Raw genomic sequence first — 12,633 nt, 5'->3', positions numbered from 1 at the left:
AGACAGAGGGGAGAGAGAGAGACAGGGGGAGAGAGAGAGACAGGGGAGAGAGAGAGAGAGACAGGGGGAGAGAGAGAGAGACAGGGGAGAGAGAGAAGAGAGACAGAGGGGAGAGAGGGGGAGAGGGAGAAAGAGAGACACAGGGGAGAGAGAGAGACAGAGGGGAGAAAGAGAGAGAGAGAAGAGAGACAGAGGGGGAGAGAGAGACAGAGGGGGAGAGAGACAGAGGGGGAGAGAGAGAGACAGAGGGGGAGAGAGAGAGACAGAGGGGGAGAGAGAGAGACAGAGGGGGAGAGAGAGAGACAGAGGGGGAGAGACAGACAGAGGGGAGAGAGAGAGACAGAGGGGAGAGAGACAGAGGGGGGGAGAAAGGGAGAGACAGAGGGGGAGGGAGAAAGGGAGAGACAGGGGGAGGGAGAGAGAGACAGAGGGGAGAGAGAGAGACAGAGGGGAGAGAGAGAGACAGAGGGGAGAGAGAGAGACAGAGGGGAGAGAGAGACAGAGGGGAGAGAGAGACAGAGGGGAGAGAGAGACAGAGGGGAGAGAGAGAGGGAGAGACAGAGGAGAGAGAGAGGGGAGAGAGAGACAGATGGGAGAGAGAGAGAGACAGAGGGGGATGGAGAAAGGGAGAGACAGAAGGGAGAGAGAGAGAGAGAAAGAGACAGAGGGATAGAGAGACAGAGGAGGAGGGATAGAGAGACAGAGGGGGAGAGAGAGACAGAGGGGGAGAGAGAGACAGAGGAGAGAGAGAGGGGAGAGAGAGAGAGAGAGAGAGACAGAGGGGATGGAGAAAGGGAGAGACAGAAGGGAGAGAGAGGGGAGAGAGAGACAGAGGGAGATGGAGAAAGGGAGAGACAGAAGGGAGAGAGAGAGGAGAGAGAGAGGAGAGAGAGACAGAGGAGGAGGGATAAAGAGACAGAGGGGGAGGGATAAAGAGACAGAGGGGGAGGGATAGAGAGACAGAGGGGAGAGAGACAGACAGAGGGGAGAGAGACAGACAGACAGAGGGGAGAGACAGACAGAGGGGAGAGAGAGAGACAGACAGAGGGGAGAGAGAGACAGAGGGGAGAGAGAGAGAGACAGACAGAGGGGAGAGAAACATACAGAGGGGAGAGAGAGAGACAGAGGGGAGAGAGACAGAGGGGAGAGAGAGAGACAGAGGAGAAGGGAGAGAGACACAGGGGATGGGGGAGAGAGACACAGGGGAGAGGGGGAGAGAGACACAGCGGAGAGGGGTGGAGAGAGACACAGGAGAGGGGGAGAGAGACACAGGAGAGGGGGGGAGAGACACAGGGGAGGGGGGAGAGACAGGGGAGGGGGGGAGAGACAGGGGAGGGGGGGAGAGACATGGGGGAGGGGGGGGAGACACAGGGGAGGAAGGGAGAGAGATACAGGGGATGAAATTTCTGAAGTCAGCAGTGGTGTACCATTACCAAGCAAATTGAGCACATACCTTTAATCTGCAGCTCTGCTATCCATGGTGACACTGACACTGTCTGACTGAGCACTTCACACTACAGCACCGGGCAACTGCATTACACACACACAGGCAGCTTCTTTCCCTCTCAGCCTCAGCAGGAAATGACAGTTTGAAATCAGAGCGTTGTCCCAGGTTACCATGGCAATGCTCTGATTTAAAACTGTCATGACTAGGAGACACAGGCAGATGAAGGAGGGTTGTACCATAGTACCATAGTATGTGTCAGTCACCAGTGCACTCATTCATCTAAACTTACCATAAGCTGTGAATAATAATCAATGAATCTATTAATTTCCCTCCCCCTGCAGTGCACCCATGTCTTTAATCTCCCGGTTTTCATTTCCAATACTATGCAATGCATTAAATACAGTACCGGGTCCACTACCTATCAATCACATCTGTATTATAATCCAGATACGATGACAGGCACAGGCACTCACATTTCTATCACTAACATTACCTTTAATGAATTGTTCCCCTTACATGAAGGTGCACAAAGTTGTGTCAGCAGAAGAAATCTAAGTTTAAGAGTGCAATGCATGAAGTGCACTAACAGTCTAACACAAATTGGGAGCGTGACTCAATAGCAGCACGGTGGATAAATATCTCTAAATAAGAGCTGACAGCCTGACACATGACATGTTAAGTTATGTAAAGGGAGCGCGCTCTTACAGTGCTACTGTTAACCCAAAATTAAATGTACTAATGAAATGAATATAACTATTATTTGTGCACATTATTTTTATTGTAATATATCTTTATGTCATCAAGGTAAATTATAATAAAAATAATGTGCACAAAAATTAGTAATAACCGTTACCTTACGTCATTCACTTATCACTAAGAGAATCCCTGCAGCAGATGCTCTGCGATACAGAAATTTCAGATGTCCCCAGGGCGGCTGGCAGTGATCTTTCAAAGTTTCTTCCAGGGGGTCGCTCACTCAGTCTCAGTTACTCACCTGGCTTACCGGTCCGGTATAGCAAGTCCAACTCCAAAGTGACCAAGTAGATGGCTCCGTCCAGACTCTAGATGGGATGACAGCTCAGGTTGCAGCAGTCTCTCCTTCCCAGTTCCCTTTTGCCGCCAGTACTGCGCTGCGCTCAAAATCATGCTATCTTGCACATGCGCAGGGAGCCAATCTACAACAGTCACGTTCTCCTGGTGCTGTCAATCACCAGGAGAACATGTCCGTCTCTGATTGGCTCCCTCGCTAAGAGGCATTACGAGTGATGCCTCCTATTGGCCTATTTTTTCCACACTGACGTTCGGTCAGCCTGTGGCAGCCAGTGGGTGGTGTTCTCTTCCTTACTGTGTAATTTAAAAAATGCACCCATGTTACACAATGGAGAAGTAGAAAAGTACATTGCCTCTCCATAGCGTAACATGGGGAGAAAAAAAAGGTTAATATTTTTTGTTTGTCAGCCAGAAGGTGTCGCTCTAATGCCCAAAATATGCACCCATGTTGCGCAATGGAGTATGTAAAGTACACTGTCTGCATCTCCATAGCGTAACATGGGGGAGAAAAAAAAAACATAATTTATGCTTACCTGATAAATTCCTTTCTTCTGTTGTGTGATCAGTCCACGGGTCATCATTACTTCTGGGATATAACTCCTCCCCAACAGGAAATGCAAGAGGATTCACCCAGCAGAGCTGCATATAGCTCCTCCCCTCTACGTCAGTCCCAGTCATTCGACCAAGAATCAACGAGAAAGGAGTAACCAAGGGTGAAGTGGTGACTGGAGTATAATTTAAAAGATATTTACCTGCCTTAAAAACAGGGCGGGCCGTGGACTGATCACACAACAGAAGAAAGGAATTTATCAGGTAAGCATAAATTATGTTTTCTTCTGTTATGTGTGATCAGTCCACGGGTCATCATTACTTCTGGGATACCAATACCAAAGCAAAAGTACACGGATGACGGGAGGGATAGGCAGGCTCATTATACAGAAGGAACCACTGCCTGAAGAACCTTTCTCCCAAAAATAGCCTCCGAAGAAGCAAAAGTGTCAAATTTGTAAAATTTGGAAAAAGTATGAAGCGAAGACCAAGTTGCAGCCTTGCAAATCTGTTCAACAGAGGCCTCATTCTTAAAGGCCCAAGTGGAAGCCACAGCTCTAGTAGAATGAGCTGTAATTCTTTCAGGAGGCTGCTGTCCAGCAGTCTCATAGGCTAAACGTATTATGCTACGAAGCCAAAACGAGAGAGAGGTAGTAGAAGCTTTTTGACCTCTCCTCTGTCCAGAATAAACGACAAACAGGGAAGAAGTTTGGCGAAAATCTTTAGTTGCCTGCAAGTAGAACTTGAGGGCACGAACTACATCCAGATTGTGTAGAAGACGTTCCTTCTTTGAAGAAGGATTTGGACACAAGGATGGAACGACAATCTCTTGATTGATATTCCTGTTAGTAACTACCTTAGGTAAGAACCCAGGTTTAGTACGCAGAACTACCTTATCTGAGTGAAAAATCAGATAAGGAGAATCACAATGTAATGCTGATAACTCAGAGACTCTTCGAGCCGAGGAAATAGCCATTAAAAACAGAACTTTCCAAGATAACAATTTTATATCAATGGAATGAAGGGGTTCAAATGGAACACCTTGTAAAACGTTAAGAACTAAGTTTAAACTCCATGGCGGAGCAACGGCTTTAAACACAGGCTTGATCCTAGCTAAAGCCTGACAAAAGGCCTGGACGTCTGGATTTTCTGACAGACGCCTGTGTAACAAGATGGACAGAGCTGAAATCTGTCCCTTTAAAGAACTAGCCGATAAACCCTTTTCTAAACCTTCTTGTAGAAAAGACAATATCCTAGGAATCCTAACCTTACTCCAGGAGTAACGTTTGGATTCGCACCAGTATAGGTATTTGCGCCATATTTTATGGTAAATCTTTCTGGTAACAGGCTTCCTAGCCTGGATCAGGGTATCAATAACCGACTCAGAAAAACCACGCTTTGATAAAATCAAGCGTTCAATTTCCAAGCAGTCAGTTTCAGAGAAGTTAGATTTTGATGTTTGAATGGACCCTGTATCAGAAGGTCCTGTCTTAGAGGTAGAGACCAAGGTGGACAGGATGACATGTCCACTAGATCTGCATACCAAGTCCTGCGTGGCCATGCAGGCGCTATTAGAATCACTGATGCTCTCTCCTGTTTGATTTTCGCAATCAATCGAGGAAGCAGCGGGAAGGGTGGAAACACATAAGCCATCCCGAAGTTCCAAGGTGCTGTCAAAGCATCTATCAGAACCGCTCCCGGATCCCTGGATCTGGACCCGTAGTGAGGAAGTTTGGCGTTCTGGCGAGACGCCATGAGATCTATCTCTGGTTTGCCCCAACGTCGAAGTATTTGGGCAAAGATCTCCGGATGAAGTTCCCACTCTCCCGGATGAAAAGTCTGGCGACTCAAGAAATCCGCCTCCCAGTTCTCCACTCCCGGGATGTGGATTGCTGACAGATGGCAAGAGTGAGACTCTGCCCAGCGAATTATCTTTGATACTTCCATCATTGCTAGGGAGCTTCTTGTCCCTCCCTGATGGTTGATGTAAGCTACAGTCGTGATATTGTCCGACTGAAACCTGATGAACCCCTGAGTTGTTAATTGGGGCCAAGCCAGAAGGGCATTGAGAACTGCCCTCAATTCCAGAATGTTTATTGGAAGGAGACTCTCCTCCTGATTCCATAATCCCTGAGTCTTCAGAGAATTCCAGACAGCGCCCCAACCTAGCAGGCTGGCGTCTGTTGTTACGATTGTCCAGTCTGGCCTGCTGAATGGCATCCCCCTGGACAGGTGTGGCCGATAAAGCCACCATAGAAGAGAATTTCTGGTCTCTTGATTCAGATTCAGGGTAGGGGACAAATCTGAGTAATCCCCATTCCACTGACTTAGCATGCACAATTGCAGCGGTCTGAGGTGTAGGCGTGCAAAAGGTACTATGTCCATTGCCGCTACCATTAAGCCGATCACCTCCATGCATTGAGCTACTGACGGGTGTTGAATGGAATGAAGGACACGGCATGCATCTTGAAGCTTTGTTAACCTGTCTTCTGTCAGGTAAATCTTCATTTCTACAGAATCTATAAGAGTCCCCAAGAATGGAACTCTTGTGAGAGGAAAAAGAGAACTCTTCTTTTCGTTCACTTTCCATCCATGCGACCTTAGAAATGCCAGAACTAACTCTGTATGAGACTTGGCAGTTTGAAAGCTTGAAGCTTGTATTAGAATGTCGTCTAGGTACGGAGCTACCGAAATCCCTCGCGGTCTTAGTACCGCTAGAAGGGCACCCAGAACCTTTGTGAAGATTCTTGGGGCCGTAGCCAATCCGAATGGAAGAGCTACAAACTGGTAGTGCCTGTCTAGGAAGGCAAACCGTAGATACCGTTGATGATCTTTGTGAATCGGTATGTGAAGGTAAGCATCTTTTAAATCCACTGTGGTCATGTACTGACCCCTTTGGATCATAGGTAAGATTGTCCGAATAGTTTCCATTTTGAACGATGGAACTCTTAGGAATTTGTTTAGAATCTTTAAATCTAAGATTGGCCTGAAAGTTCCCTCTTTTTTGGGAACCACAAACAGGTTTGAGTAGAACCCTTGTCCTTGTTCCGACCGTGGAACTGGATGGATCACTCCCATTAATAACAGATCTTGTACACAGCGTAGAAACGCTTCTTTCTTTATCTGGTTTGTTGACAACCTTGACAGATGAAATCTCCCTTTTGGTGGAGATAATTTGAAGTCTAGAAGGTATCCCTGAGATATGATCTCCAGCGCCCAGGGATCCTGAACATCTCTTGCCCAGGCCTGGGCGAAGAGAGAAAGTCTGCCCCCCCACTAGATCCGGTCCCGGATCGGGGGCTCTCGATTCATGCTGTCTTTGGGGCAGCAGCAGGTTTCCTGGCCTGTTTGCCCTTATTCCAGGACTGGTTAGGTTTCCAGCCTTGCCTGTAACGAGCAACAGCTCCTTCCTGTTTTGGTGCAGTGGAGGTTGACGCTGCTCCTGTTTTGAAATTCCGAAAGGGACGAAAATTAGACTGTCTAGCCTTAGCTTTGGCTTTGTCTTGAGGTAGGGCGTGGCCCTTACCTCCTGTAATGTCAGCGATAATTTCTTTCAAACCGGGCCCAAATAAAGACTGCCCCTTGAAAGGTATATTAAGTAATTTGGACTTAGAAGTAACATCAGCTGACCAGGATTTTAGCCACAGTGCTCTACGTGCCTGTATGGCGAATCCAGAGTTCTTAGCCGTAAGTTTGGTTAAATGTACTACGGCCTCCGAAATGAATGAATTAGCTAGTTTAAGGACTCTAAGCCTGTCCATAATATCGTCTAGCGTAGATGAACTAAGGTTCTCTTCCAGAGACTCAATCCAAAATGCTGCCGCAGCCGTAATCGGCGCGATACATGCAAGGGGTTGCAATATAAAACCTTGTTGAACAAACATTTTCTTAAGGTAACCCTCTAATTTTTTATCCATTGGATCTGAAAAAGCACAGCTATCCTCCACCGGGATAGTGGTACGCTTAGCTAAAGTAGAAACTGCTCCCTCCACCTTAGGGACCGTTTGCCATAAGTCCCGAGTGGTGGCGTCTATTGGAAACATCTTTCTAAATATTGGAGGGGGTGAGAACGGCACACCGGGTCTATCCCACTCCTTAGTAACAATTTCAGTTAATCTCTTAGGTATAGGAAAAACGTCAGTACTCGCCGGTACCGCAAAGTATTTATCCAACCTACACAGTTTCTCTGGTATTGCAACGGTGTTACAATCATTGAGAGCTGCTAAGACCTCCCCTAGTAATACACGGAGGTTCTCCAATTTAAATTTAAAATTTGAAATATCTGAATCCAATCTGTTTGGATCAGAACCGTCACCCACAGAATGAAGCTCTCCGTCCTCATGCTCTGCAAGCTGTGACGCAGTATCAGACATGGCCCTAGTATTGTCAGCGCACTCTGTTCTCACCCCAGAGTGATCACGCTTGCCTCTTAGTTCTGGTAATTTAGACAAAACTTCAGTCATAACAGTAGCCATATCATGTAATGTTATCTGTAATGGCCGCCCAGATGTATTAGGCGCCATAATATCACGCACCTCCCGGGCGGGAGATGCAGGTACTGCCGCGTGAGGCGAGTTAGTCGGCATAACTCTCCCCTCGCAGTTTGGTGAAATTTGTTCACATTGTACAGATTGACTTTTATTTAAAGTAGCATCAATACAGTTAGTACATAAATTTCTATTGGGCTCCACCTTGGCATTGGAACAAATGACACAGATATCTTCCTCTGAGTCAGACATGTTTAACACACTAGCAATAACTTGCAACCTGGTTATAATCTTTTTTAGCAAAAACGTACTGTGCCTCAAAGAGGTACTTAAACGATTAAATGACAGTTGAGATAATGAACTGAAAAACAGTTATAGCATCGACTTTAAAATAACCCAACTTTTAGCAAAGGTTTGTTCCCATTAGTAAATAACAATAACTAAATTTTACATAAAAAATTATAGAGTAACGTTTTTATTCACAGTCAATATAAAATTCTCACAGCTCTGCTGAGAGAATGTACCTCCCTTCAAAGAAGTTTGAAGACCCCTGAGATCTGTCAGTGAACCGGATCATGCAAGAAATATAATAGTAGCTGACTGGAAATTTTTGATGCGTAGCAAAAGAGCGCCAAAAACGGCCCCTCCCTCTCACACACAGCAGTGAGGAGAAACGAAACTGTCACAATTTAAAGCAGACAACTGCCTAGTGGAAAATAATGCCCAAACATATATTCACTCAGTACCTCAGCAATGTAAACGATTCTACATTCCAGCAAAAACGTTTAACATGATAATATTTATTAAAAGGATTAGTGACCCTTAACAGAGTAGTTCCGGTGAAATACCATTCCCAGAATACTGAAGTGTATACATACATGTCATTATAACGGTATAGCAGGATTTTCTCATCAATTCCATTCAGAAAATAAAAACTGCTACATACCTCAATGCAGATTCATCTGCCCGCTGTCCCCTGATCTGAAGCCTTTACCTCCCTCAGATGGCCGAGAACAGCAATATGATCTTAACTACTCCGGTTAAAATCATAGTAAAAAACTCTGGTAGATTCTTCTTCAAACTCTGCCAGAGAAGTAATAACACGCTCCGGTGCTATTGTAAAATAACAAACTTTTGATTGAAGTCATAAAAACTAAGTATAATCACCATAGTCCTCTCACACATCCTATCTAGTCGTTGGGTGCAAGAGAATGACTGGGACTGACGTAGAGGGGAGGAGCTATATGCAGCTCTGCTGGGTGAATCCTCTTGCATTTCCTGTTGGGGAGGAGTTATATCCCAGAAGTAATGATGACCCGTGGACTGATCACACATAACAGAAGAAAGTAATTTTTTTTTTTTTTTTACACAATTTTTTTTTTTCATTTATATTAAATTTAAATAAACTTTGGGGGCCAAAATGGCAAGGGAGGCCCTGCCTCCTATGACTGCACGTCCTTGATATATATACATACACAGTGTATATATGTATATATATATATATATACACTAACAGTGGGGCAAAAGAGTATTTAGTCAGCCACCAATTGTGCAAGTTCTCCCACTTAAGAAGATGAGAGAGGCCTGTCATTTTCATCATATGTATACCTCAACTATGAGAGACAAAATGTGGAAACAAATCCAGCCAATCACATTGTCTGATTTAAAAATATTTTATTTGCATATTATGGTGGAAAATAAGTATTTGGTCACCTACAAACAAGCAAGATTTTTGGCTCTCACAGACCTGTATCTTCTTCTTTAAGAGGCTCCTCTGTCCTCCACTCATTACCTGTATTAATGGCACCTGTTTGAACTTGTTATCAGTATAAAAGACACCTGTCCACAACCTCAAACAGTCACACTCCAACCTCCACTATGGTAAAGACTAAAGAGCTGTTGAAGGACACCAGAAACAAAATTGTAGACCTGCACCAGGCTGGGAAGACTGAATCTGCAATAGGCAAGCAGCTTGGTGTGAAGAAATCAACTGTGGGAGCAATAATTAGAAAATGGAAGACATACAAGACCACTGATAATCTCCCTCGATCTGGGGCTCCACGCAAGATCTCACCCCGTGGGGTCAAAATGATCCCAAGAACGGTGAGCAAACATCCCAGTACCACACGGGGGGACCTAGTGAATGACCTGCAGAGAGCTGGGACCAACATAACAAAGGCTACCATCAGTAACACACTACGCCGCCACGGACTCAGATCCCGCAGTGACAGACATGTCCCTCTGCTTAAGCCAGTACATGTCCAGGCCCGTCTGAAGTATGCTAGAGAGCATTTGGATGATCCAGAAGTGGATTGGGAGAAGGTCATATGGTAAGATGAAACCAAAGTAGAACTTTTTGGTAGAAACACAACTCGTCGTGTTTGGAGGAGAGAGAATGCTGAGTTGCAACCAAAGAACACCATACCTACTGTGAAGCATGGGGGTGGCAACATCATGCTTTGGGCCTGTTTCTCTGCAAAGGGAACAGGATGGCTGATCCGTGTACATGAAAGAATGAATGGGGCCATGTATTGTGAGATTTTGAGTACAAACCTCCTTCCATCAGCAAGGACATTGAAGATGAAACGTGGCTGGGTCTTTCAGCATGACAATGATCCCAAACACACCGGCCGGGCAACAAAGGAGTGGCTTTGTAAGAAGCATTTCAAGGTCCTGGAGTGGCCTAGCCAGTCTCCAGATCTCAACCCCATAGAAAACCTTTGGAGGGAGATGAAAGTCTGTGTTGCCCAGCGACAGCCCCAAAACATCACTGCTCTAGAGGAGATCTGCATGCAGGAATGGGCCAACATACCAGCAACAGTGTGTGACAACCTTTTGAAGACTTACAGAAAACGTTTGACCTCTGTCATTGCCAACAAAGGCTATATAACAAAGTATTGAGATGAACTTTTGATATTGACCAAATACTTATTTTCCACCATAATTTGCAAATAACTTCTTTCCAAATCAGACAATCTGATTGTCTGGATTTGTTTCCACATTTTGTCTCTCATAGTTTAGGTATACCTATGATGAAAATTACAGGGCTCTCTCATCTTCTTAAGTGGGAGAACTTGCACAATTGGTGGCTGACTAAATACTTTTTTGCCCCACTGTATACCGTATTGTTCCACATATAGGCCGCACTTTTTTCCCTTGATTTGTAGCTTTAAATGTGCAGTGCGGTCTATATGCAGGGCGCGGCCTATAGTCGAGTGCTTATCGGCAAAATTGCACTTGCGCAGTACAGCCGAACTTCCGGTGCACCCAGTGGCCTTATGGGGATTGTAGTTTGCCGGAGTTGGGTAGTTTTGCAACGTTTTGCAATAGTTGATTGGTTTGAATGATGAGCAGAATGCTCATATGCAGGAGCCACAGCTGTGAAGGTGTGTGAAGATGTGGTAATACTGTGCTGAGCACAGTGTAATTCGGAGAACGGGCTTGTACAGCCAAACTTCCGGTGCACCCTGTGGCCTTATGGGGATTGTAGTCCACTGGATTGGATAGTTCTGTAACGTCTTGCAATAGTTCATGTGAGTCAGTTTTGCTACTGATATTGTCAGGTAAGAAAGTGCTTTTTCCCCCCCCAATCACATCATACCTGCAAAACCTGCTAATAATGTACCAGTACATACCAAATTGCAGCTTTAATATGTTAAAATAAAAAAAGGAAAGATGCTGTACTCCTTAGTACTGGTAATTTCAAATGTGAAAAAAGCCTTTATTCAGCCATTACAGTTTTAATGGTTGAATAAAGGTTTTTTTCACATTTTAAATTACTGAGTGCAGCATCTTTCCTTTGTTTTTGTTTTTCTATACTCTTGGGGAAGTGTAAAAGTATCCCCTGGGAGCTGACACCCTGCATTGGGACTCATTGCTTGCACATTTTGTGTGTTTTCTTGAAAAAATTTAATTTCTTCAAAATGGCACCAAGCTTTAAGGTTGCGGCCTATATGCGGCACAATACGGTATATAAATATGTATTTATATGTGTATATATGTATTTACAGACATATATACACATAAATATATACACATATGTATACTGTACGTATATACACATAAGTGCATTAGAGCCCTTTGCAATTAAGTAGATGAAAACATGAAAAACAGAATTTATGTTTACCTGATAAATTACTTTCTCCAACGGTGTGTCCGGTCCACGGCGTCATCCTTACTTGTGGGATATTCTCTTCCCCAACAGGAAATGGCAAAGAGCCCAGCAAAGCTGGTCACATGATCCCTCCTAGGCTCCGCCTACCCCAGTCATTCGACCGACGTTAAGGAGGAATATTTGCATAGGAGAAACCATATGGTACCGTGGTGACTGTAGTTAAAGAAAATAAATTATCAGACCTGATTAAAAAACCAGGGCGGGCCGTGGACCGGACACACCGTTGGAGAAAGTAATTTATCAGGTAAACATAAATTCTGTTTTCTCCAACATAGGTGTGTCCGGTCCACGGCGTCATCCTTACTTGTGGGAACCAATACCAAAGCTTTAGGACACGGATGAAGGGAGGGAGCAAATCAGGTCACCTAAATGGAAGGCACCACGGCTTGCAAAACCTTTCTCCCAAAAATAGCCTCAGAAGAAGCAAAAGTATCAAACTTGTAAAATTTGGTAAAAGTGTGCAGTGAAGACCAAGTCGCTGCCCTACATATCTGATCAACAGAAGCCTCGTTCTTGAAGGCCCATGTGGAAGCCACAGCCCTAGTGGAATGAGCTGTGATTCTTTCGGGAGGCTGCCGTCCGGCCGTCTCGTAAGCCAATCTGATGATGCTTTTAATCCAAAAAGAGAGAGAGGTAGAAGTTGCTTTTTGACCTCTCCTTTTACCTGAATAAACAACAAACAAGGAAGATGTTTGTCTAAAATCCTTTGTAGCATCTAAATAGAATTTTAGAGCGCGAACAACATCCAAATTGTGCAACAAACGTTCCTTCTTTGAAACTGGTTTCGGACACAGAGAAGGTACGATAATCTCCTGGTTAATGTTTTTGTTAGAAACAACTTTTGGAAGAAAACCAGGTTTAGTACGTAAAACCACCTTATCTGCATGGAACACCAGATAAGGAGGAGAACACTGCAGAGCAGATAA

This window comes from Bombina bombina, chromosome 4 (assembly GCF_027579735.1).
Source record: "Bombina bombina isolate aBomBom1 chromosome 4, aBomBom1.pri, whole genome shotgun sequence".
Classification (NCBI taxonomy): Eukaryota; Metazoa; Chordata; class Amphibia; order Anura; family Bombinatoridae; genus Bombina; species Bombina bombina.
This window is presented reverse-complemented; position numbering follows the sequence as displayed.